Source organism: Oncorhynchus kisutch, unplaced genomic scaffold (assembly GCF_002021735.2).
Source record: "Oncorhynchus kisutch isolate 150728-3 unplaced genomic scaffold, Okis_V2 Okis01b-Okis20b_hom, whole genome shotgun sequence".
NCBI lineage: Eukaryota > Metazoa > Chordata > Actinopteri > Salmoniformes > Salmonidae > Oncorhynchus > Oncorhynchus kisutch.
In genome coordinates this window covers 6,587,265-6,599,764 of record NW_022261978.1, presented here as the reverse complement: position 1 = coordinate 6,599,764, position 12,500 = coordinate 6,587,265, and the positions used below count along the sequence as shown (strand labels likewise).

General features: G+C 34.2%; 1 pseudogene; it reads right to left on the bottom strand.

Annotated features, from left to right (window-relative positions):
• LOC116358826 (adhesion G protein-coupled receptor L1-like) overlaps positions 1 to 12,500 on the bottom strand; it is an 82,831-nt pseudogene that overhangs the window by 40,972 nt on the left and 29,359 nt on the right.

Below are 12,500 nucleotides of genomic sequence, written 5' to 3'. Positions count from 1 at the left end.
TGTATCATTCTAGCAGTGAGACTAGTTATAATGTATCATTCTAGTAGTGAGAGTAGTTATAATGTTTCATTCTAGCAGTGAGACTAGTTATAATGTATCATTCTAGCAGTGAGACTAGTTATAATGTATCATTCTAGTAGTGAGACTAGTTATAATGTATCATTCTAGTAGTGAGACTAGTTATAATGTATCATTCTAGCAGTGAGACTAGTTATAATGTATCATTCTAGTAGTGAGACTTGTTATAATGTATCATTCTAGCAGTGAGACTAGTTATAATGTATCATTCTAGTAGTGAGACTAGTTATAATGTATCATTCTAGTAGTGAGACTAGTTATAATGTATCATTCTAGCAAAGCAGTGAGACTAGTTATAATGTATCATTCTAGTAAAGCAGTGAGACTAGTTATAATGTATCATTCTAGCAGTGAGACTAGTTATAATGTATCATTCTAGCAGTGAGACTAGTTATAATGTATCATTCGAGCAGTGAGTCTAGTTATAATGTATCATTCTAGTAGTGAGACTAGTTATAATGTATCATTCTAGTAGTGAGACTAGTTATAATGTATCATTCTAGCAGTGAGACTAGTTATAATGTATCATTCGAGCAGTGAGACTAGTTATAATGTATCGTTCTAGTAGTGAGACTAGTTATAATGTATCATTCTAGCAGTGAGACTAGTTATAATGTATCATTCTAGTAGTGAGAGTAGTTATAATGTATCATTCTAGCAGTGAGACTAGTTATAATGTATCATTCTAGCAGTGAGACTAGTTATAATGTATCATTCTAGTAGTGAGACTAGTTATAATGTATCATTCTAGTAGTGAGACTAGTTATAATGTATCATTCTAGCAGTGAGACTAGTTATAATGTATCATTCTAGTAGTGAGACTAGTTATAATGTATCATTCTAGCAGTGAGACTAGTTATAATGTATCATTCTAGTAGTGAGACTAGTTATATGTATCATTCTAGTAAATGAGACTAGTTATAATGTATCATTCTAGCAAAGCAGTGAGACTAGTTATAATGTATCATTCTAGCAGTGCGACTAGTTATAATGTATCAATTCTAGCAGTGAAAGACTAGTTATAATGTATCATTCTAGCAGTGAAAGACTAGTTATAATGTATCATTCTAGTAGTGAAAGACTCGTTATAATGTATCATTCTAGCAAAGCAGTGAGACTAGTTATAATGTATCATTCTAGTAAAGCAGTGAGACTAGTTATAATGTATCATTCTAGCAGTGAGACTAGTTATAATGTATCATTCTAGCAGTGAGACTAGTTATAATGTATCATTCTAGCAAAGCAGTGAGACTAGTTATAATGTATCATTCTAGTAAAGCAGTGAGGCTAGTTATAATGTATAATTCTAGTAAAGCAGTGAGACTAGTTATAATGTATCATTCTAGCAGTGAAAGACTAGTTATAATGTATCATTCTAGTAGTGAGACTAGTTATAATGTATCATTCTAGCAGTGAGACTAGTTATAATGTATCATTCTAGTAGTGAGACTAGTTATAATGTATCATTCTAGTAAATGAGACTAGTTATAATGTATCATTCTGGCAAAGCAGTGAGACTAGTTATAATGTATCATTCTAGCAGTGCGACTAGTTATAATGTATCATTCTAGCAGTGAAAGACTAGTTATAATGTATCATTCTAGCAGTGAAAGACTAGTTATAATGTATCATTCTAGTAGTGAAAGACTAGTTATAATGTATCATTCTAGCAAAGCAGTGAGACTAGTTATAATGTATCATTCTAGTAAAGCAGTGAGACTAGTTATAATGTATCATTCTAGCAGTGAGACTAGTTATAATGTATCATTCTAGCAGTGAGACTAGTTATAATGTATCATTCTAGCAAAGCAGTGAGACTAGTTATAATGTATCATTCTAGTAAAGCAGTGAGGCTAGTTATAATGTATAATTCTAGCAAATCAGTGAGACTAGTTATAATGTATCATTCTAGTAAAGCAGTGAGACTAGTTATAATGTATCATTCTAGTAAAGCAGGTGAGGACTAGTTATAATGTATCATTCTAGCAGTGAAGAAGACTAGTTATAATGTATCATTCTAGTAAAGCAGTGAGACTAGTTATAATGTATCATTCTAGTAAAGCAGTGAGACTAGTTATAATGTATCATTCTAGCAGTGAAAGACTAGTTGTAATGTATCAATCTAGTAAAGCAGGGAGACTAGTTATAATGTATCATTCTAGTGAAGCAGTGGAAAGACTAGTTATAATGTATCATTCTAGTAAAGCAGTGAAAGACTCGTTATAATGTATTTTCTAGCAGTGAAATACTAGTTAAAATGTGTCATTCTAGTAAATCAGTGAGACTAGTCGTAATGTACTTTGGTAGTAATGAGGTTGGATGTAGTTGTCTGTCAAAGTAATGAGGATGGAGGTAGGATGGATCTGGTTGTAGACTACTACATCCAACCTCATTACAGTGATAGAATACTACATCCAACCTCATTACTTTGATAGAATACTACATCCACCCTCATTACAGTGATAGAATACTACATCCACCCTCATTACAGTGATAGAATACTAGATCCAACCTCATTACTTTGATAGAATACTAGATCCAACCTCATTACTTTGATAGAATACTACATCCACCCTCATTACTTTGATAGAATACTACATCCAACCTCATTACAGTGATAGAATACTACATCAACCTATTACTTTGATAGAATACTACATCCGTCCTCATTACAGTGATAGAATATACATTACCCTCATTACTTTGATAGAATACTACATCCACCCTCATTACAGTGATAGAATACTACATCCACCCTCATTATAGTGATAGAATACTACATCCATCCTCATTACTTTGATAGAATACTACATCCACCCTACACCCTCATTACAGTGATAGAATACTACATCCATCCTCATTACTTGATTAGAATACTACATCCAACCTCCACCCTCATTACTTTGATATAATACTACATCCATCCTCATTACAGTGATAGAATACCACATCCACCTCATTACAGTGATAGAATACTACATCATCCTCATTACAGTGATAGAATACTACATCCAACCTCATTACTTTGATAGAATACTACATCCACCCTCCACCCTCATTACAGTGATAGAATACTACATCCATCCTCATTACTTTGATATAATACTACATCCACCCTCATTACAGTGATAGAATACTAATCCATCCTCATTACTTTGATAGAATACTACATCCAACTCATTACAGTGATAGATACTACATCCAACCTCATTACTTTGATAGAATACTACATCCACCCTCCACCCTCATTACAGTGAAATGATAGAATACTACATCCATCCTCATTACTTTGATATAAAATACATCCAACCTCATTACAGTGATAGAATACTACATCATCCTCATTACTTTGATAGAATACTACATCAACATCATTACAGTGATAGAATACTACATCAACCTCCATCCTCATTACAGTTGATAGAATACTACATCCACCTCCATCCTCATTACAGTGATAGAATACTACATCCAATCCTCCATCATTACAGTGATAGACTACTACATCCACCGTCATTACTTTGATAGAATACTACATCCACCCTCATTACAGTGCTAGAATACTACATCCACCTCATTACAGTGATAGAATACTACATCCCACCCTCAACCTCATTACAGTGATAGAATACTACATCCACCCTCCACCTCATTACAGTGATAGACTACTACATCCACCCTCATTACAGTGATAGACTACTACATCACCCCTCATTACTTTGATAGAATACTACATCCAACCTCATTACAGTGATAGAATACTACATCCANTTCAATGAAAACAGTGCTGAGAAACTGAACCACTGGTACACAAATACACACCTCTGGGCCATGATCTTGAGTGCGTCTGGGAGGTAACACTGTGTGTTCTCCATCTGAAATTGGTCCGCGTCACAGATCTTATCGTCCGTGCGTCCGTAGTTTGCTGTCTCAATCATTAGATATGACGTCACTTCCTGGAAACGGTCATTTCCCAGGAAGACAAAATGTATGAATTCAGCTGTTTAAAAGTATTGAAACGTTAAACAAAGGATCAAATATAAAATGTATCATTCTAGCAGTGAGACTAGTTATAATGTATCATTCTAGCAGTGAGACTAGTTATAATGTATCATTCTAGTAGTGAGACTAGTTATAATGTATCATTCTAGCAGTGAGACTAGTTATAATGTATCATTCTAGTAGTGAGACTAGTTATAATGTATCATTCTAGTAGTGAGACTAGTTATAATGTATCATTCTAGCAGTGAGACTAGTTATAATGTATCATTCTAGCAGTGAGACTAGTTTAAATGTATCATTCTAGCAGTGAGACTAGTTTAATGTATCATTCTAGTAGTGAGACTAGTTATAATGTATCATTCTAGTAGTGAGACTAGTTATAATGTATCATTCTAGCAGTGAGACTAGTTATAATGTAATTCTATCATTCTAGCAGTGAGACTAGTTATAATATATCATTCTAGCAGTGAGACTAGTTATAATGTATCATTCTAGCAGTGAGACTATTATAATGTATCATTCTAGTAGTGAGACTAGTTATAATGTATCATTCTAGTAGTGAGACTAGTTATAATATATCATTCTAGCAGTGAGACTAGTTATTAATGTATCATTCTAGCAGTGAGACTAGTTATAATGTATCATTCTAGCAGTGAGACTAGTTATAATATATCATTCTAGCAGTGAGACTAGTTATAATGTATCATTCTAGCAGTGAGACTAGTTATAATGTATCATTCTAGTAGTGAGACTAGTTATAATGTATCATTCTAGTAGTGAGACTAGTTATAATGTATCATTCTAGCAGTGAGACTAGTTATAATATATCATTCTAGCAGTGAGACTAGTTATAATGTATCATTCTAGCAGTGAGACTAGTTATAATGTATCATTCTAGTAGTGAGACTAGTTATAATATATCATTCTAGCAGTGAGACTAGTTATAATGTATCATTCTAGCAGTGAGACTAGTTATAATGTATCATTCTAGTAAAGCAGTGAGACTAGTTATAATGTATCATTCTAGCAGTGAGACTAGTTATAATGTATCATTCTAGCAGTGAGACTAGTTATAATGTATCATTCTAGTAGTGAGACTAGTTATAATGTATCATTCTAGCAGTGAGACTAGTTATAATGTATCATTCTAGCAGTGAGACTAGTTATAATATATCATTCTAGCAGTGAGACTAGTTATAATGTATCATTCTAGCAGTGAGACTAGTTATAATGTATCATTCTAGTAGTGAGACTAGTTATAATGTATCATTCTAGTAGTGAGACTAGTTATAATATATCATTCTAGCAGTGAGACTAGTTATAATGTATCATTCTAGCAGTGAGACTAGTTATAATGTATCATTCTAGCAGTGAGACTAGTTATAATGTATCATTCTAGCAGTGAGACTAGTTATAATATATCATTCTAGCAGTGAGACTTTTATAATGTATCATTCTAGCAGTGAGACTAGTTATAATGTATCATTCTAGTAGTGAGACTAGTTATAATGTATCATTCTAGTAGTGAGACTAGTTATAATGTATCATTCTAGCAGTGAGACTAGTTATAATATATCATTCTAGCAGTGAGACTAGTTATAATGTATCATTCTATGTAGTGAGACTAGTTATAATGTATCATTCTAGCAGTGAGACTAGTTATAATGTATCATTCTAGTAGTGAGACTAGTTATAATGTATCATTCTAGTAGTGAGACTAGTTATAATGTATCATTCTAGCAGTGAGACTAGTTATAATGTATCATTCTAGTAGTGAGACTAGTTATAATTGTAACGGTTTTCTAGTGGTGATGAAGGAGAGTCGGACCAAACTGCAGCATGTCGATTGCGATCCATATTTATTTAAACAAACGTAAACATGACTAAACACGAACACTACAAAACAATAAACGTAATCGAAACCGAAACAGCCTATCTAGTGCAAACTAACCGAGAGTACACATAGGACACTAAGGACAATCACCCACGACAAACTCAAAGAATATGGCTGCCTAAATATGGTTCCCAATCAGAGACAACGATAAGCACCTGCCTCTGATTGAGAACCATTCCAGACAGCCATAGACTTTGCTAGATAACCCACTAAGCTACAATCCCAATACCACCACACCAAAACCCCCAAGACAAACACACCACAATTACAAAAACCCCATGCCACACCCTGGCCTGACCAAATACATAAAGATAAACACAAAATACTTTGACCAGGGCGTGACAATAATGTATCATTCTAGCAGTGAGACTAGTTATAATGTATCATTCTAGCAGTGAGACTAGTTATAATGTATCATTCTAGCAGTGAGACTAGTTATAATGTATCATTCTAGTAGTGAGACTAGTTATAATGTATCATTCTAGCAGTGAGACTAGTTATAATGTATCATTCTAGCAGTGAGACTAGTTATAATGTATCATTCGAGCAGTGAGTCTAGTTATAATGTATCATTCTAGTAGTGAGACTAGTTATAATGTATCATTCTAGTAGTGAGACTAGTTATAATGTATCATTCTAGCAGTGAGACTAGTTATAATGTATCATTCGAGCAGTGAGACTAGTTATAATGTATCATTCTAGTAGTGAGACTAGTTATAATGTATCATTCTAGCAGTGAGACTAGTTATAATGTATCATTCTAGTAGTGAGAGTAGTTATAATGTTTCATTCTAGCAGTGAGACTAGTTATAATGTATCATTCTAGCAGTGAGACTAGTTATAATGTATCATTCTAGTAGTGAGACTAGTTATAATGTATCATTCTAGTAGTGAGACTAGTTATAATGTATCATTCTAGCAGCAGTGAGACTAGTTATAATGTATCATTCTAGTAGTGAGACTTGTTATAATGTATCATTCTAGCAGTGAGACTAGTTATAATGTATCATTCTAGTAGTGAGACTAGTTATAATGTATCATTCTAGCAAAGCAGTGAGACTAGTTATAATGTATCATTCTAGTAAAGCAGTGAGACTAGTTTTAATGTATCATTCTAGCAGTGAGACTAGTTATAATGTATCATTCTAGCAGTGAGACTAGTTATAATGTATCATTCGAGCAGTGAGTCTAGTTATAATGTATCATTCTAGTAGTGAGACTAGTTATAATGTATCATTCTAGTAGTGAGACTAGTTATAATGTATCATTCTAGCAGTGAGACTAGTTATAATGTATCATTCTAGGCAGTGCAGTGAGACTAGTTATAATGTATCATTCGAGCAGTGAGTCTAGTTATAATGTATCATTCTATTAGTGAGACTAGTTATAATGTATCATTCTAGTAGTGAGACTAGTTATAATGTATCATTCTAGCAGTGAGACTAGTTATAATGTATCATTCCGAGCAGTGGAGACTAGTTATAATGTATATTCTAGTAGTGAGACTAGTTATAAATGTATCATTCTAGCAGTGAGACTAGTTATAATGTATCATTCTAGTAGTGAGAGTAGTTATAATGTTTCATTCTAGCAGTGAGACTAGTTATAATGTATCATTCTAGCAGTGAGACTAGTTATAATGTATCATTCTAGTAGTGAGACTAGTTATAATGTATCATTCTAGTAGTGAGACTAGTTATAATGTATCATTCTAGCAGTGAGACTAGTTATAATGTATCATTCTAGTAGTGAGACTTGTTATAATATGTATCATTCTAGCAGTGAGGACTAGTTATAATGTATCATTCTAGTAGTGAGACTAGTTATAATGTACTCATTCTAGCAAAGCAGTGAGACTAGTTATAATGTATCATTCTAGTAAAGCAGTGAGACTAGTTATAATGTATCATTCTAGCAGGAGACTAGTTCTAATGTATCATTCTAGCAGTGAGACTAGTTAGAATGTATCATTCGAGCAGTGAGTCTAGTTATAATGTATCATTCTAGTAGTGAGACTAGTTATAATGTATCATTCTAGTAGTGAGACTAGTTATAATGTATCATTCTAGCAGTGAGACTAGTTATAATGTATCATTCGAGCAGTGAGACTAGTTATAATGTATCGTTCTAGTAGTGAGACTAGTTATAATGTATCATTCTAGCAGTGAGACTAGTTATAATGTATCATTCTAGTAGTGAGAGTAGTTATAATGTTTCATTCTAGCAGTGAGACTAGTTATAATGTATCATTCTAGCAGTGAGACTAGTTATAATGTATCATTCTAGTAGTGAGACTAGTTATAATGTATCATTCTAGTAGTGAGACTAGTTATAATGTATCATTCTAGCAGTGAGACTAGTTATAATGTATCATTCTAGTAGTGAGACTTGTTATAATGTATCATTCTAGCAGTGAGACTAGTTATAATGTATCATTCTAGTAGTGAGACTAGTTATAATGTATCATTCTAGTAGTGAGACTAGTTATAATGTATCATTCTAGCAAAGCAGTGAGACTAGTTATAATGTATCATTCTAGTAAAGCAGTGAGACTAGTTATAATGTATCATTCTAGCAGTGAGACTAGTTATAATGTATCATTCTAGCAGTGAGACTAGTTATAATGTATCATTCGAGCAGTGAGTCTAGTTATAATGTATCATTCTAGTAGTGAGACTAGTTATAATGTATCATTCTAGTAGTGAGACTAGTTATAATGTATCATTCTAGCAGTGAGACTAGTTATAATGTATCATTCGAGCAGTGAGACTAGTTATAATGTATCGTTCTAGTAGTGAGACTAGTTATAATGTATCATTCTAGCAGTGAGACTAGTTATAATGTATCATTCTAGTAGTGAGAGTAGTTATAATGTATCATTCTAGCAGTGAGACTAGTTATAATGTATCATTCTAGCAGTGAGACTAGTTATAATGTATCATTCTAGTAGTGAGACTAGTTATAATGTATCATTCTAGTAGTGAGACTAGTTATAATGTATCATTCTAGCAGTGAGACTAGTTATAATGTATCATTCTAGTAGTGAGACTAGTTATAATGTATCATTCTAGCAGTGAGACTAGTTATAATGTATCATTCTAGTAGTGAGACTAGTTATAATGTATCATTCTAGTAGTGAGACTAGTTATAATGTATCATTCTAGCAAAACAGTGAGACTAGTTATAATGTATCATTCTAGCAGTGCGACTAGTTATAATGTATCATTCTAGCAGTGAAAGACTAGTTATAATGTATCATTCTAGCAGTGAAAGACTAGTTATAATGTATCATTCTAGTAGTGAAAGACTAGTTATAATGTATCATTCTAGCAAAGCAGTGAGACTAGTTATAATGTATCATTCTAGTAAAGCAGTGAGACTAGTTATAATGTATCATTCTAGCAGTGAGACTAGTTATAATGTATCATTCTAGCAAAGCAGTGAGACTAGTTATAATGTATCATTCTAGTAAAGCAGTGAGGCTAGTTATAATGTATCATTCTAGCAAATCAGTGAGACTAGTTATAATGTATCATTCTAGTAAAGCAGTGAGACTAGTTATAATGTATCATTCTAGTAAAGCAGTGAGACTAGTTATAATGTATCATTCTAGTAAAGCAGTGAGACTAGTTATAATGTATCATTCTAGCAGTGAAAGACTAGTTGTAATGTATCAATCTAGTAAAGCAGGGAGACTAGTTATAATGTATCATTCTAGTGAAGCAGTGAAAGACTAGTTATAATGTATCATTCTAGTAAAGCAGTGAAAGACTCGTTATAATGTATTTTCTAGCAGTGAAATACTAGTTAAAATGTGTCATTCTAGTAAATCAGTGAGACTAGTCGTAATGTACTTTGGTAGTAATGAGGTTGGATGTAGTTGTCTGTCAAAGTAATGAGGATGGAGGTAGGATGGATCTGGTTGTAGACTACTACATCCAACCTCATTACAGTGATAGAATACTACATCCAACCTCATTACTTTGATAGAATACTACATCCACCCTCATTACAGTGATAGAATACTACATCCACCCTCATTACAGTGATAGAATACTAGATCCAACCTCATTACTTTGATAGAATACTAGATCCAACCTCATTACTTTGATAGAATACTACATCCACCCTCATTACTTTGATAGAATACTACATCCAACCTCATTACAGTGATAGAATACTACATCCAACCTTATTACTTTGATAGAATACTACATCCGTCCTCATTACAGTGATAGAATACTACATCTACCCTCATTACTTTGATAGAATACTACATCCACCCTCATTACAGTGATAGAATACTACATCCACCCTCATTATAGTCATAGAATACTACATCCATCCTCATTACTTTGATAGAATACTACATCCACCCTACACCCTCATTACAGTGATAGAATACTACATCCATCCTCATTACTTTGATAGAATACTACATCCAACCTCCACCCTCATTACTTTGATATAATACTACATCCATCCTCATTACAGTGATAGAATACTACATCCAACCTCATTACAGTGATAGAATACTACATCCAACCTCATTACAGTGATAGAATACTACATCCAACCTCATTACTTTGATAGAATACTACATCCACCCTCCACCCTCATTACAGTGATAGAATACTACATCCATCCTCATTACTTTGATATAATACTACATCCAACCTCATTACAGTGATAGAATACTACATCCATCCTCATTACTTTGATAGAATACTACATCCAACCTCATTACAGTGATAGAATACTACATCCAACCTCATTACTTTGATAGAATACTACATCCACCCTCCACCCTCATTACAGTGATAGAATACTACATCCATCCTCATTACTTTGATATAATACTACATCCAACCTCATTACAGTGATAGAATACTACATCCATCCTCATTACTTTGATAGAATACTACATCCAACCTCATTACAGTGATAGAATACTACATCCAACCTCCATCCTCATTACAGTGATAGAATACTACATCCAACCTCCATCCTCATTACAGTGATAGAATACTACATCCAACGTCCATCCTCATTACAGTGATAGACTACTACATCCACCGTCATTACTTTGATATAATACTACATCCACCCTCATTACAGTGCTAGAATACTACATCCACCCTCATTACAGTGATAGAATACTACATCCACCCTCCAACCTCATTACAGTGATAGAATACTACATCCACCCTCCAACCTCATTACAGTGATAGACTACTACATCCACCCTCATTACAGTGATAGACTACTACATCCACCCTCATTACTTTGATAGAATACTACATCCAACCTCATTACAGTGATAGAATACTACATCCAACCTCATTACAGTGATAGACTATTACATTCAACCTCATTACAGCTACAACACATGATTTCATCACAATTAACTACACACACATACACGCACAAACATGAACACACACACACACACAGACACACGCACAAGTACACACACACACACATGTACACACACACACACACAGACACACACACAGACACACACACACACAGACACACACACACACACACACACACACACACACACACACACACACACACACACACACACACCACACACACACACACACACACACACACACACACACACACACACACACACACACACACACACGCCTACCTGGACAGCGCAGCTCGATAGGGTAGCCCTCACAAGCTAGCTCCCTCCTCAGGATGCCGAAGGGAATCGCAGCTCTGGACATAGCTGGGGAGGGAGGGGGGGGGGGGGAGAAAACAGTTCATTAACGAACACCTCTTTAAGACAGACATTCTAATTAATAGTTAAGAGATTCCTACCTTCCTCTCTGTGTGTGTATGTGAGAGTGAGTGAGTGTTAGGCAGTCAGTCAGTTAGTCAGTCAGTTAGTTAGTGAGTTAGTTAGTTAGTTAGTCAGTCAGTTAGTTAGTGAGTTAGTTGGGCAGTCAGTTAGGCAATCAGTCAGTTAGTTAGGCAGTCAGTTAGGCAGTCAGTCACTTCGTTAGTTAGTTAGTTAGTCAGTTAGTTAGTGAGTTAGTTAGTTAGTCAGTCAGTCAGTTAGTTAGTGAGTTAGTTAGGCAGTCAGTTAGGCAATCAGTCAGTTAGTTAGGCAGTCAGTTAGGCAGTCAGTCACTTCGTTAGTTAGTTAGTCAGTTAGTTAGTGAGTTAGTTAGTTAGTCAGTTAGGCAATCAGTCAGTTAGTTAGGCAGTCAGTTAGGCAGTCAGTCACTTCGTTAGTTAGTTAGTTAGTGAGTTAGTTAGTTAGTTAGTTAGTTAGTTAGTTAGTTAGTTAGTTAGTTAGTGAGTTAGTTAGTCAGTCAGTTAGTGAGTTAGTTAGTTAGTCAGTTAGGCAATCAGTCAGTTAGTTAGGCAGTCAGTTAGGCAGTCAGTCACTTCGTTAGTTAGTTAGTTAGTGAGTTAGTTAGTTAGTTAGTTAGTTAGTTAGTTAGTTAGTTAGTCAGTCAGTTAGTGAGTTAGTTAGTTAGTCAGTTAGGCAATCAGTCAGTTAGTT